At 44.2% G+C, this 10,708-nt stretch overlaps 1 long non-coding RNA gene across 1 annotated transcript; it reads right to left on the reverse strand.

The window, feature by feature from the left end:
* Window positions 1-6,776: 6,776 nt before the first annotated feature.
* On the reverse strand, window positions 6,777-10,513 carry LOC143268856 (uncharacterized). Its single transcript, XR_013044992.1, has 2 exons — window positions 10,146-10,513; window positions 6,777-6,970 (listed from the first exon to the last, which is right to left on the reverse strand). It is a non-coding gene; the product is annotated as an uncharacterized LOC143268856 (long non-coding RNA).
* Between the last annotated feature and the right edge of the window lie 195 nt (window positions 10,514-10,708).

A 10,708-nucleotide genomic window follows, 5' to 3' on the forward strand; every position in this document is an offset into this window, starting at 1 on the left:
CATTTTGATCACAAACTTATTTGGAGAGTAGTTCTGGAGAAACCTATTTTGAACAAATACCCTACAAAGTTGCATACACACACACACACACACACACACACACACACACACACACACACACACACATTTACATGCCACAGAATTTATACTCAAAGACCTCCAAATCCTAGCCATTGCAACTTGTCAGAGTAATTTTTTTTATGAAAGGAGACACTTTGCAGATGTGGCCAAATTAAACATTTTTAGAGGAGGATCTATTCCCGTGTAGTCATAAGTCATTTCCCCACAGTAGGAATCAATTGAAGTGTGTGGCTATTCCTGGGGAATTACGAACAATGCTTACTCATCACAGATAGGGAACTAACAATAAACAGAGCAAAGATTCGGTTCTACCACGTGCAACTTGGCAAGCCAAGGAATTGACTGGAATCATTCATAGGAGTATAAGTGAGGGGTTGCTTATAGGAGTAGGGTGACTCAAAGGCTGTGCATCACCCAAAGACCACCCATACACGGGTGACAACTCTTAGGAGCTAGACCCTTGGGGTTCTCCATACCATCTTCACTGTTGATGCAACTTTGGAGAAGGAGAAGTCTCGTGAATCAGGTAAGTTTCGAGGCTGCCCAGGACTCGTGAAACGTTCACTTCCTGAGACTTGAGGAACCTCTCTCCTGGAGCAAATGTTTCAATCTGGAGTCTATTTCCACAGGGGAAAAGGAAAAGCCATCACTGAGTGTCCAGTGTCACAGATGGAGAGTGCCGTGAGCTAAAGGATGTGGGCATCCTCTAGAAACAAAGGGGCAAAGCTGCCGATGCTTTCTGAGGGCCAGCAGAGGGAACACAGCCCTGCTGACCTCTTGATTTTGATCAGTGGGGACCTGTGTCAGACTGGCAAGAATTTTATATAGTTCTTATAAACTACAGGATGATAAACTTGCATTTCTTAAAGCCACAGGGTCTCTAGGAATTTATTATAGTGGTGATAGTGTGGTATAATGGTGACACTACCAACACATCTCAAGAGCTTAGGGGTCCACAAGCTATGGATTCTCGTCAGGGCTGTTTCTAGCATGATACTGTGTCTGCCTTGGCAGTCTGCTTAGGCAAAATTGTTGTTCCTGGAATCTATCACCTACCCACCTATCAATTTTCTATCTTTCTGTCAATTATCTATTCATCATATATCTCTATAATGGTTTGTAAAGAAATCAAATACAATGTAATCCAACTTTAAGGTGTTGCAAACTGCAAAAAGAAGAGCTCATGTTAACTTTATTGGATCATAGATGTGTGTTCTCTCTCTCTCTCTTTCAGACAAGATCTCACTGTGAAGCTAAGGCTTGTCTCAAACTCACCATGTAGCCCAGGATACACAGTAGCCTGAAATAATGATCCTCCTGCTCAGCTGACTGAATACTGGGATTACAGAAATATATCACTCAGTCTACAGGCTCCATTTGTAAGTTACAAATATAATTAAAAATATATTTTCTTTTAGTTGGCAGTTAGCATCAACAGAACTGTGTACTATAAGTTAATTTCATCATATGTATTTTAATTTTTGAAATGTAGGAAAGCAAATGCCATGCCAAATGCATATATACATGTACACGCACACAAACACCACAGAGAGAGAGAGAGAGAGAGAGAGAGAGAGAGAGAGAGAGAGAGAGAGAGAGAGAGAGTTTTTTCGAGACAGAGTTTCACTGTGTAGCCTGGCTGTCCTGGAGCTTCTCTGTAGACCAGGCTGATCTCGATCTCAGAGATCTGCCTGCTTCTGCCGCTGCCTCCCAAGGATTAAAGGCATGTGCAACGACGCCTAGCTAAAATTAAAAAAAAAAAAAAGAAAGAAAGAAAAGAAATGTAAAGGAATCTCAATTTCTGTGGGACTTTATGGATTATGTGTTTCATACATTAAGCTGGCTTGCTATTGCAAAGACTACACTGTCGTCCTTTCCTTTGAAGAAGGCCACTGGCGAAATAAGCATCCTTGGTAGACTAATTGAAAGACTTGGAGAAAGGTTTTATTTTATTTTGTTTTTCTAAAAATAAAGCCCAAAGCATCTCTCCTCTGTCCCTGAAACCAAAAAGTAGGTTACTGCAGCCAGAACAAGAGGTAATGATTATTATAGAATTCTATCCCGCTCCCCATCCATCCCAGCCTCCTGGCCTTTGAACTTTTTCTGAAGCGTCCTGGGTACCAGGAGAGTGAAGCCCAGTGGCACAGCAGCTTGGGTCGAGGGCTTTACGCCCCCTCGTGGCCAGCGATTCCCGGGTGCTCCGCCCTCAGGGGCCAACTCCAGCCTGCATCCCCAGCACCCCGTTCCCGCTGCACCCCGGCACCCAGAGTGGGCTGTCCCAGCCGCCAGCAGCCCGGGATGGGGCTTTTTTAAGAGTCTTCGGGTCGGGTCGCCGTCTTTTCAATTTGGAATGCACTGGAGTGTATCAAGGACTTCCTCACGCTGGAATGAAACCAAAGGGAGAGGCGCCCTCAGGTCTGTCCCAGGTCCTCCTACCTGGCTTGGTGTGTTAGGTGCCTGCAACCAACATCAAAAGAGACCCTGTTCCAGGATGCGATGGGCATGGCTTGAAGAAAGTGGGAAACAGGTAGCAAATCTGGCCGATTTGGAAAATAGATGGTCTCTCCCATCTTCCTGCATATTTTGAATAGATGGTTGCTCATGTTTTCCTGCATAATGGGTAAGATTTTTATTTGCTGCCATCAAGAAAGCACATCCCAGCACTCTAGAGGTAGAGGCAGGTGGATTCTCAGAGTTTGAGGCCAGCCTGGTCTACAAAGTGAGTAGCTTTGCACCTTTGCTGGAACTCACAGAGATCCGCCTGCCTCTGCCTCCCAAGTGCTGGGATTAAAGGCATGCACCACCACCGCCCGGCTCTGCGTCTGGCTTTTTAAGGGTTCCTGGTGAACATGTGCAGGTGGGCTTACGGAGCTACACCATGCATGCACTGATTGTGTGACCATGCCTCGCACACTGATGACATAAGACGCAAGACCCTTTGCTTAACTCCTGCACTGTGCATGTGTGGTCATGCAGCTGGAGTGAGGGCAGAATTCTAACAGGTACTCTGCATGTCACCAAAGGAAATAAGTAACCACCAACCCAATCACAAACCTTCTGATCTACAATAGTGTCCCAACTGCAAGATGTGCAATTGTAATGGTGGTACAAAGCTTATGAGGTTAACCAATCAATATTTGATTTGATTTAAGGCCCACCACACAAGATGGAACCCATACCCGACACTGCTTGGGTCCTTGGGTGACCAAGGACCTGAAACTAAATAGCCCGGGGACCTGGGGCAAAACCAAATGACTTCTAATGCCATTCTGCTATACTCATGGATGAGTGCCTTGCTCAGCCATCATCAGAGAAGCTCCCTGGTGAATCAGATGGGAGCAAGTACAGAGATCCACAGCCAGACAATATGGAGAGGTTGAGAGATCTCGAAACATCAGCTCTAAATGAAAAATGGGTCAAGGCCAAACAAAATTAAGAGAGGAATTAAAGACTTTCTATAATTCAGTGAAAATGAATACATAACATACCCAAACTTACGGGACACGATGAAGATGGTCCTAAGAGGCAAGTTCATACCACCAAGTGCCTACATAAAAAAGTCTCCAACCCTATAAATCAAAGGATCAAGGCACATATGAACTCACAGAGCCTGCATGGGTCTGCACCAGACAGGGTCCTAGAGCTGAAAGGAGAAGTGGACACCTGCCCCCATCCCTAACTCTGAAGCAACCTCCAACTGATAACCACTTGCAAATGAAAATTAGTTTTTTCGAAGGGAGTCTAACTGGGGAAAAAAACTATTCTTATGGGCAGGCTGCATGACCAGAGTAGATGGCCAACAGAAAATGAACTCAATGACGTCTTTGGAGGTAGGTTCCATATCTCATAATATCATGTCAGGCTTTTCCTTTTTTTAATTTATCTTATTTCTATGTATTTTTTTCTTATATCTTTTTTTTTTTACCCTACAGATCCTTTGCCTGTATATTATGGGTTACAGTTTAGTGTTTTGTTTTGTTTTTTTAAATGGGATTCTTGAGTGTGTGAACCGGTGGGGTCTCTGCATCTATATCTGTTTCTCGTGTTTTTCACTGTACTCTTTTTTCCCCCAGTATTGTTTTGTACTGATGGGCTAGGTTTTATTTTATCTTTATATTACATTATATTGTATTATGTTAATTGTACTATTTATTATATTATATTATATTACATTACATTATATTATATTATTATATTCCCTTAGAAGCCTGTTTGTTTTCTAATGGAAGACAGAAAGGGGGAAGATCTGAATGGGAGGGGAGTGGGGGACAAGCTGAGCATAGAAAGAGGGGAAACTGTAATCACGATACAGTGTGTGAGAAAATATCTATTTTCAATACAAGGAAAAAATTAAAATAATATTAGCATTTGGCTGTTCAATGAGCAACAAGGTCACCAATAGAAACACTATTCTTTTACCTATTAAACCTTGAGTTAGAGAAGTTAACTAACTCGGAGGTCTTATTGCACACAACCAACTTCAACATAAGCAAAGTCTTGATGAATCACAGACCCTTATACCTAGAAACTTGGAAATAACTTAAAGCCCTCATGTTCTAGACAGAGAGGCTGAGACACACAGAGGCTGTGTCTTACCCAAATTCATATGGTAAATAACTATACGGAAGACCTATACTCCAATTAAGCACCCATCCTGTCATTTTATAACCATATCATAACCATTCCGTTGGGTTCATTCTTTCATTCAAGATTATATAAAATTATCATTATATTTGTGTGTGTGCCATGGTCCATCTATGATGGTCACAGGACAACTTATTGCAGTTGGTCCCGGGGATCAAACTCAGGGGGCCAGGCTTGGTAGCAAACACCCTCTCATGTACTGAGTCATCTGTTTGTTTAGTACCCACACTGTTCTAGGTACTGTTGTATGTCCTGAAATACAGAAGTCAACAGAATGCCCTGCCTTTGAGGACAGACTAGGTGGTGAGGGAGACTCATCTGGTTATGGTGTCACAACACTACAGAGAGAACCAGAGGTGTACACCCTTGGAGACACTTTCACATGTCTCAGCCACAGCACAGACTAATGTGACTGGAGGGGACCAACAAGGTGAGAAAACAAGGTGAGAAAGGAGACCTGTTGTACATGAATGTCACGGAGCCATGGTCTATATGGCTTACACTGATAAAACCTGTAATCCATAGCAAGCAGGGAAATATGGAGCAAAGGAGTTAGATTGTAGCAGCACCATGGGGCAGCTGCACCGTGTCATAGACTTAGGGTAAGGCTGGAAGCAGAGAGACCAGGTATGGTAGACCAGATGATGGACGACACCACCTCTCCAGGGCTTGACAGTGGACACTGAAATGAAATGTCATGTGATTGTGATTAGTGATGGGCCTTGGAGACACCTCAGTAAATGAACCATTAGCCACATGGACTAAGAACTTAAAAGTAAGCTTTGAAAAGGCAAGGCTCAGTTCTGGGTTTGTGAGCACTAAGGTTGACTTGGTACCTCACAGCCACAAAGCAGAAAGAAACACCAACTTGGATTGGTGTTTGGATTGGATTAAGAAACACCTGGAGCATTATTAGTGCTCTGGGATATGTTTGTGAGGGTGCTGCCAGAGAAGACTAACTGAGCAGGGAAGAACTAGCCTGAGTCCATACTCAACATTACTATCCTGCAGGCTCAGGATGAGTAAGAAGGGAGACAGGAATAACATATTTCCTTCCAGATCCATGGAGATGTGAGCAGACAGCTGTGGCAGGCTCCTCCTCCCTTCATTATGCTCCCTGCAGTTCAGCCTTCCTTGCCACAATGGGAGTATATCCCTATGAACTTTGAGAATACTTCCCATATATACCTTATATATCCTTATGTATATATCCCATATATATCATATATATATATTCCATTATTCCATATATCCCTAAGAACTGAGCCATATTCCTATATCCCTATGAACTGTGAGAATATATATTATATATCCTTATGTATATATCATATATATATATTCCATATATCCTTATGACTGTGAAATCCTTCACTGATCTGTTTCTTGTTAGGTACCTGGCTGCAGCAACAAGAACAGTAACAGTAATATCAACTAAGAAACAGCCACTGTAACTTTCTAGTACTTATAGAAGAAACTTAAATACTAACAATAAAATGACCCAGGTCTTCCTTAGAGGCTCTGCTGAAAGGACAAAGGGAACTTTAGTTCTGTGTTCTTGTCTAGGAAGGACTTGGCAAGGCCCATCTGAACCTCGAGCTAGTGCCTTGCAGGAGTCAGTTACCATTTCTGGGGACCTGACTCTTCCCCATGGTCTGTGGTTTTCAGTCCTTGGGCAGCTATGTCTGAGGGATCCCATGTTCTCTTTGCCAACATTGTCTGACTTAGGTCTCTGTTGACCTTGGCCATTTCCCCTCTGCAAATAGTATATATGATGTTGTGAGATATTTGATCACGCTGTGAACCCCAAGGTTGCATTATTTAAATAAAGTCAACGATAGTTCAAGAGGTGGAGCAAGCCACCAGTTGACTGGAAGTAACCATAGAGAGTGAAGGGAGTGAGGTCAGAGAGAGAGAGGCATAGGAAGTAGGGAGAAACATCTGGTTGGAGGAGTTGGCCTAGAAGAGAGCTCTTTCTAGGATGACAGCAGAGGAGGAAGGTCAGTCAGCACGCTTTCTTTGCCTTTCTGAGCTAGCAGGTCTTCACTCCAGCATCTGGCTCCCGAGTCTTTATTGGTAAAATAAGAAGTTAGAGATTTAGCTAAAACAATATTTGTCTCCCTAAGTGGAGGCAGCTGAGGTGGTGGCCACAGGACACAAAGGCTCCCCTGGGTGGGCTGCATCTCCGGTGGCTGTGCAGGCCCAGTCAGCAGCTGAGGCAGCGATAGGATCAGGTGTGGCTGCTATACTGCAGATAAAAAAACAATAGGATGTTGTACTTCTTAACAAACTTACTTAGCACGAGTCATCAGCACATGCAGTACTTCCTGGTCCCAGCTATTGCTTTGCTCTTCATTTTTCATCTTCACCTGTCATCATCCTTGGTCCTCTCAACACCTCACCTCAGGCCCCTTATTCCTGCTGTTTCTGGTCAATTTTGTATTTTTAAAAATTATTAATAAAGCTGGTATTGTATTTTTGAGTTCGCAGCATGCTTTAATACACAGTGCTTCCTGGACTTTCTGCAGTCTTACAAGCTTATGTAGCTGTACGTGGCTAAGCAGAGATCCCTTGATTCTGTCCCCTGAACCATGAGGACCACTCTCATTACACCGTTTGTCGCCTGGCAGAGCCTGAAGCAGGCCTGCTCCTAACATCATTAACTACAAGTTAAAACAGAAACACTAAAAGGATCATTCCCCCTTTGAGAATTTTCTACAATTATAGCTAAGGGCTTCCTGTCCTACAAGTGCCCGTTACTGCAGAATGAAATCAAGAGATCAACGGAACATGCTTAATAATTAATCTCCATTCATGTACGACAAAGTAAGAGTTGCAGGTTTCTTCGTAACAGCAGCCCTGGAACTCTCCTAAGGCACTGTCTCCCTCAAGGACTGGGGATGTAACTCGGTGGTAGAGAGTTGCCAAGTCTGTGCAAATCCCTGGGTTTGATCTCCAGCAAAACACACACACACACACACACACACACACACACACACACACACACAATCATTCATAAAAACCTTTTGTTTGCTAACATGTAATAGGCATGAAAGTTTACCCAGAATTCCTTTTACTTTTTGCTAATTGTAGTTCTTAAAATTTTATTTATTAAAACACAACTACGTCATTTCCCCCTCTCTAATGCCTCACACCGCCCTTTAAAATCAATGACCTCTTATTCTTTATTGTTTCATATATATATATATATATATATATATATATATACACACACACACACACACACACACACACACACACATATATATGGGAGTATGTATAAAAATGCAATCTGCTGAGTCTATTTAGTGTTGCTTATATGTGTACTTTTTTGGGCTAACCACTTGGGATTGGATAATCATTTAGGGTGGATCTGTGAGGAAGACTAATTCTCTCCTTCTCAGCAGCTGGAAATTATCTGTGGCTCTTCATCAAGTGGTGAGGCCCTATGAGTCCCCTTCCCTGCTGGCTTGTCAATTAGTATTGTCACTGTTCAGGTCTTGTTTAAGTGCTCATATTTTTGAGATTTCCTGGGCATAGATACTTGTCATATCTAGAAGACAATCTTGCAGCAGACTTCCTAGTCCTTTGGATCCTTCAATTTTCCTTCCCTTTTCTGCCATGTTCCCCAGCCTTAGGTGTATGGGCTGTGTGCAAGATGTATCAGTTGGGGCTAGATACCCCACGGTCAGTTGTTGTCTGCATTCAGATGAATTGTAGTTTCTGCTTCTCAGTCTGCTTTGGAAAGCAGCTTCTTCGATGAGGGGTGAGGACTACACTTACCTGTGTCTCTGAGCTGGGCAGACAAGTTAGGGATGTACCACAACTTCACTTCATAAAGAGGTGATCAAACAAAGGGCCATTCCACTTACAAGACGGAAACACGCAAATAGTAGCCAGTCTGTGAATTTTACGCTGGTTGTTTGTACCTCACCTATTTTGCCAGGTTGTTTTCGTTGTTATTCTGTTAGGATTTGTTTGCCTGTCCTTTGACTCGGGGTCACTGAAATATGCATGGGTCATCGTCTTTGTCAAATGCACGCTGCCTTCTTCACCTGACATTTCTGATCATCAGAACTTTATCTTCCAAGTTTGTCTAGCCAGATTCATCTTGATTCTCCCCTTACTCACCAGCACCAAATCCTGACACTTTTATTTTCAAAACATACCTCGAACTTGATCCTTATGTTTGTTCAAATCAGCATCCGTTTGCTTAGGTTATCGCCATAGCATCCTCTGTTTTCAGATTTGTGCCATGGAGTAGCCACAGTAGCGTGTCTCAAATGCCACTGTCTCAAATACAAGTCTGCACCACTTATTCTAACACTTCAAGAATTCCTCACAATATGCACACAGATCACTGCGCATGCTCCCCACTGGCCTCCAACTCGCCAAGTGAACTGTTTTCTTAAGAACTGTGAAGCAGTGGTGGTGGCACACGCCTTGAATCCCAACACTCAGTAGGCAGATCACTGAGTTCAAAGCTCTGGGTCTACAGAGCGAGTTCCAGGACAGCCAGGGCTAGCCAGAGAAACCCTGTCTCGAAACAAACAAACAAAACCAAAACCAAAAACTGAAGTAGCTGCTCCCCATAGTCCATCTGGTAACAAATCATTGGAATTCCTTTGAATAAGCAGCTTATAATTGAAATGTTACTTCGTGGACCTTGATATCCAGTATCTCAGGAGTTTCCTTTTCCCTCCTTTAAAGTTTAAAAGGAGACAAAAATCAACTCAATATATCTGAAATAAGAAGTCAGAAGTAAAATGTGCCTGAATACATTGGATATAATTTATTCCTCTGCTGTAAGTAAGCAATACTTGCTAATAAACAAACAAAAACAAAACAAAACAAAATCATATGTGTAAGTGGAGCACTGTGGCTCACAGCACTACTGAGGCCAGATTAGGGGTATCACAAATTCTAGCAATCCCAGGCTAGACAGCAAGATGAATCCAAGCAACGACCACAGTCAAAACCTAGAAAACCTAAAAAAACTCATCTACGGAACCATCATAATTTAGCAAGAAAACATTATACAAGTAAAGCGAGCTTTAATACACAAGAAAGGCAAAGTAATCTTGAGGGAATATTTTTAGTATGTTGGGTTATTTTCCCCGCGGCACATCTCCCCACATTTTGTTTAAGCTAACACGCGCTCCTTTATTATAAACAAATACAAAACCCAACTAACTGTTGGAATACTTATTTCACAAAAAAAGTATGCAAACTGTTTTCCTAGTTTTTTGCTGTTACGGTTATTGACATTTTGATCGTTGCGATGAACTTGAAGCTGACTAGTCTATTAGCAGAAGTGGAACTAGAGCAAACGTTGGGTCCTTTCCTCGGCATTTCACCGCAATGTTTGCAATGTCAAAACTGGGACTAAGACCCGCACCCCCACCCGTTCGCTGAAACACAACTGTAGACATCGTGAGGAACAACTTTCCGCCTCGTTCCTTTCCCGGCTTTCACGGGAAGCCCAAGATCTGCTGAAGCCGGGGCTCGGACGTCCAGCCTCCGGTTCGACCCGGGGTGCCCTGCTTCCCCAGCAGCCCGGGCCGACCCGGGGACGCGCCCCCCGCGGCTCCCCAGACCTCCCAGCTCGGCTTACAAGAGCCCGCCCCGATCTAGCCCTCGGGGGACCCCAGGACTCCCGCCAGCCTCGGCCCCCGAGCTGCTCAGGGCCAGGACCCCGCTCGCTGGGCCGGGAACCCGGAAAGGCGGAAGCCGGCGGACCTCCAGGCCCCGCCCCCGGTGACGCCACCGCGCCCCCACGCGGGAGCCAGACTTCCAGGCCCGACTTCTCGAGCGCAGAATGAGGATGCCGCTCGGCTGGGCATCTCCATCCGAAGCCCGCACGGCCCAGCGGCAGGCGCTGGCCGGCCGCCGTCACGCTCCAGCCAATCCCGAGCGGCCGCCGTCACGCTCCAGCCAATCCCGAGCGGCCGTGGGCAGGCGACCAATCAGCGGCCCTCACTCCAGG

This window comes from Peromyscus maniculatus, chromosome 16, assembly GCF_049852395.1.
Source record: "Peromyscus maniculatus bairdii isolate BWxNUB_F1_BW_parent chromosome 16, HU_Pman_BW_mat_3.1, whole genome shotgun sequence".
Taxonomy (NCBI): Eukaryota; Metazoa; Chordata; class Mammalia; order Rodentia; family Cricetidae; genus Peromyscus; species Peromyscus maniculatus.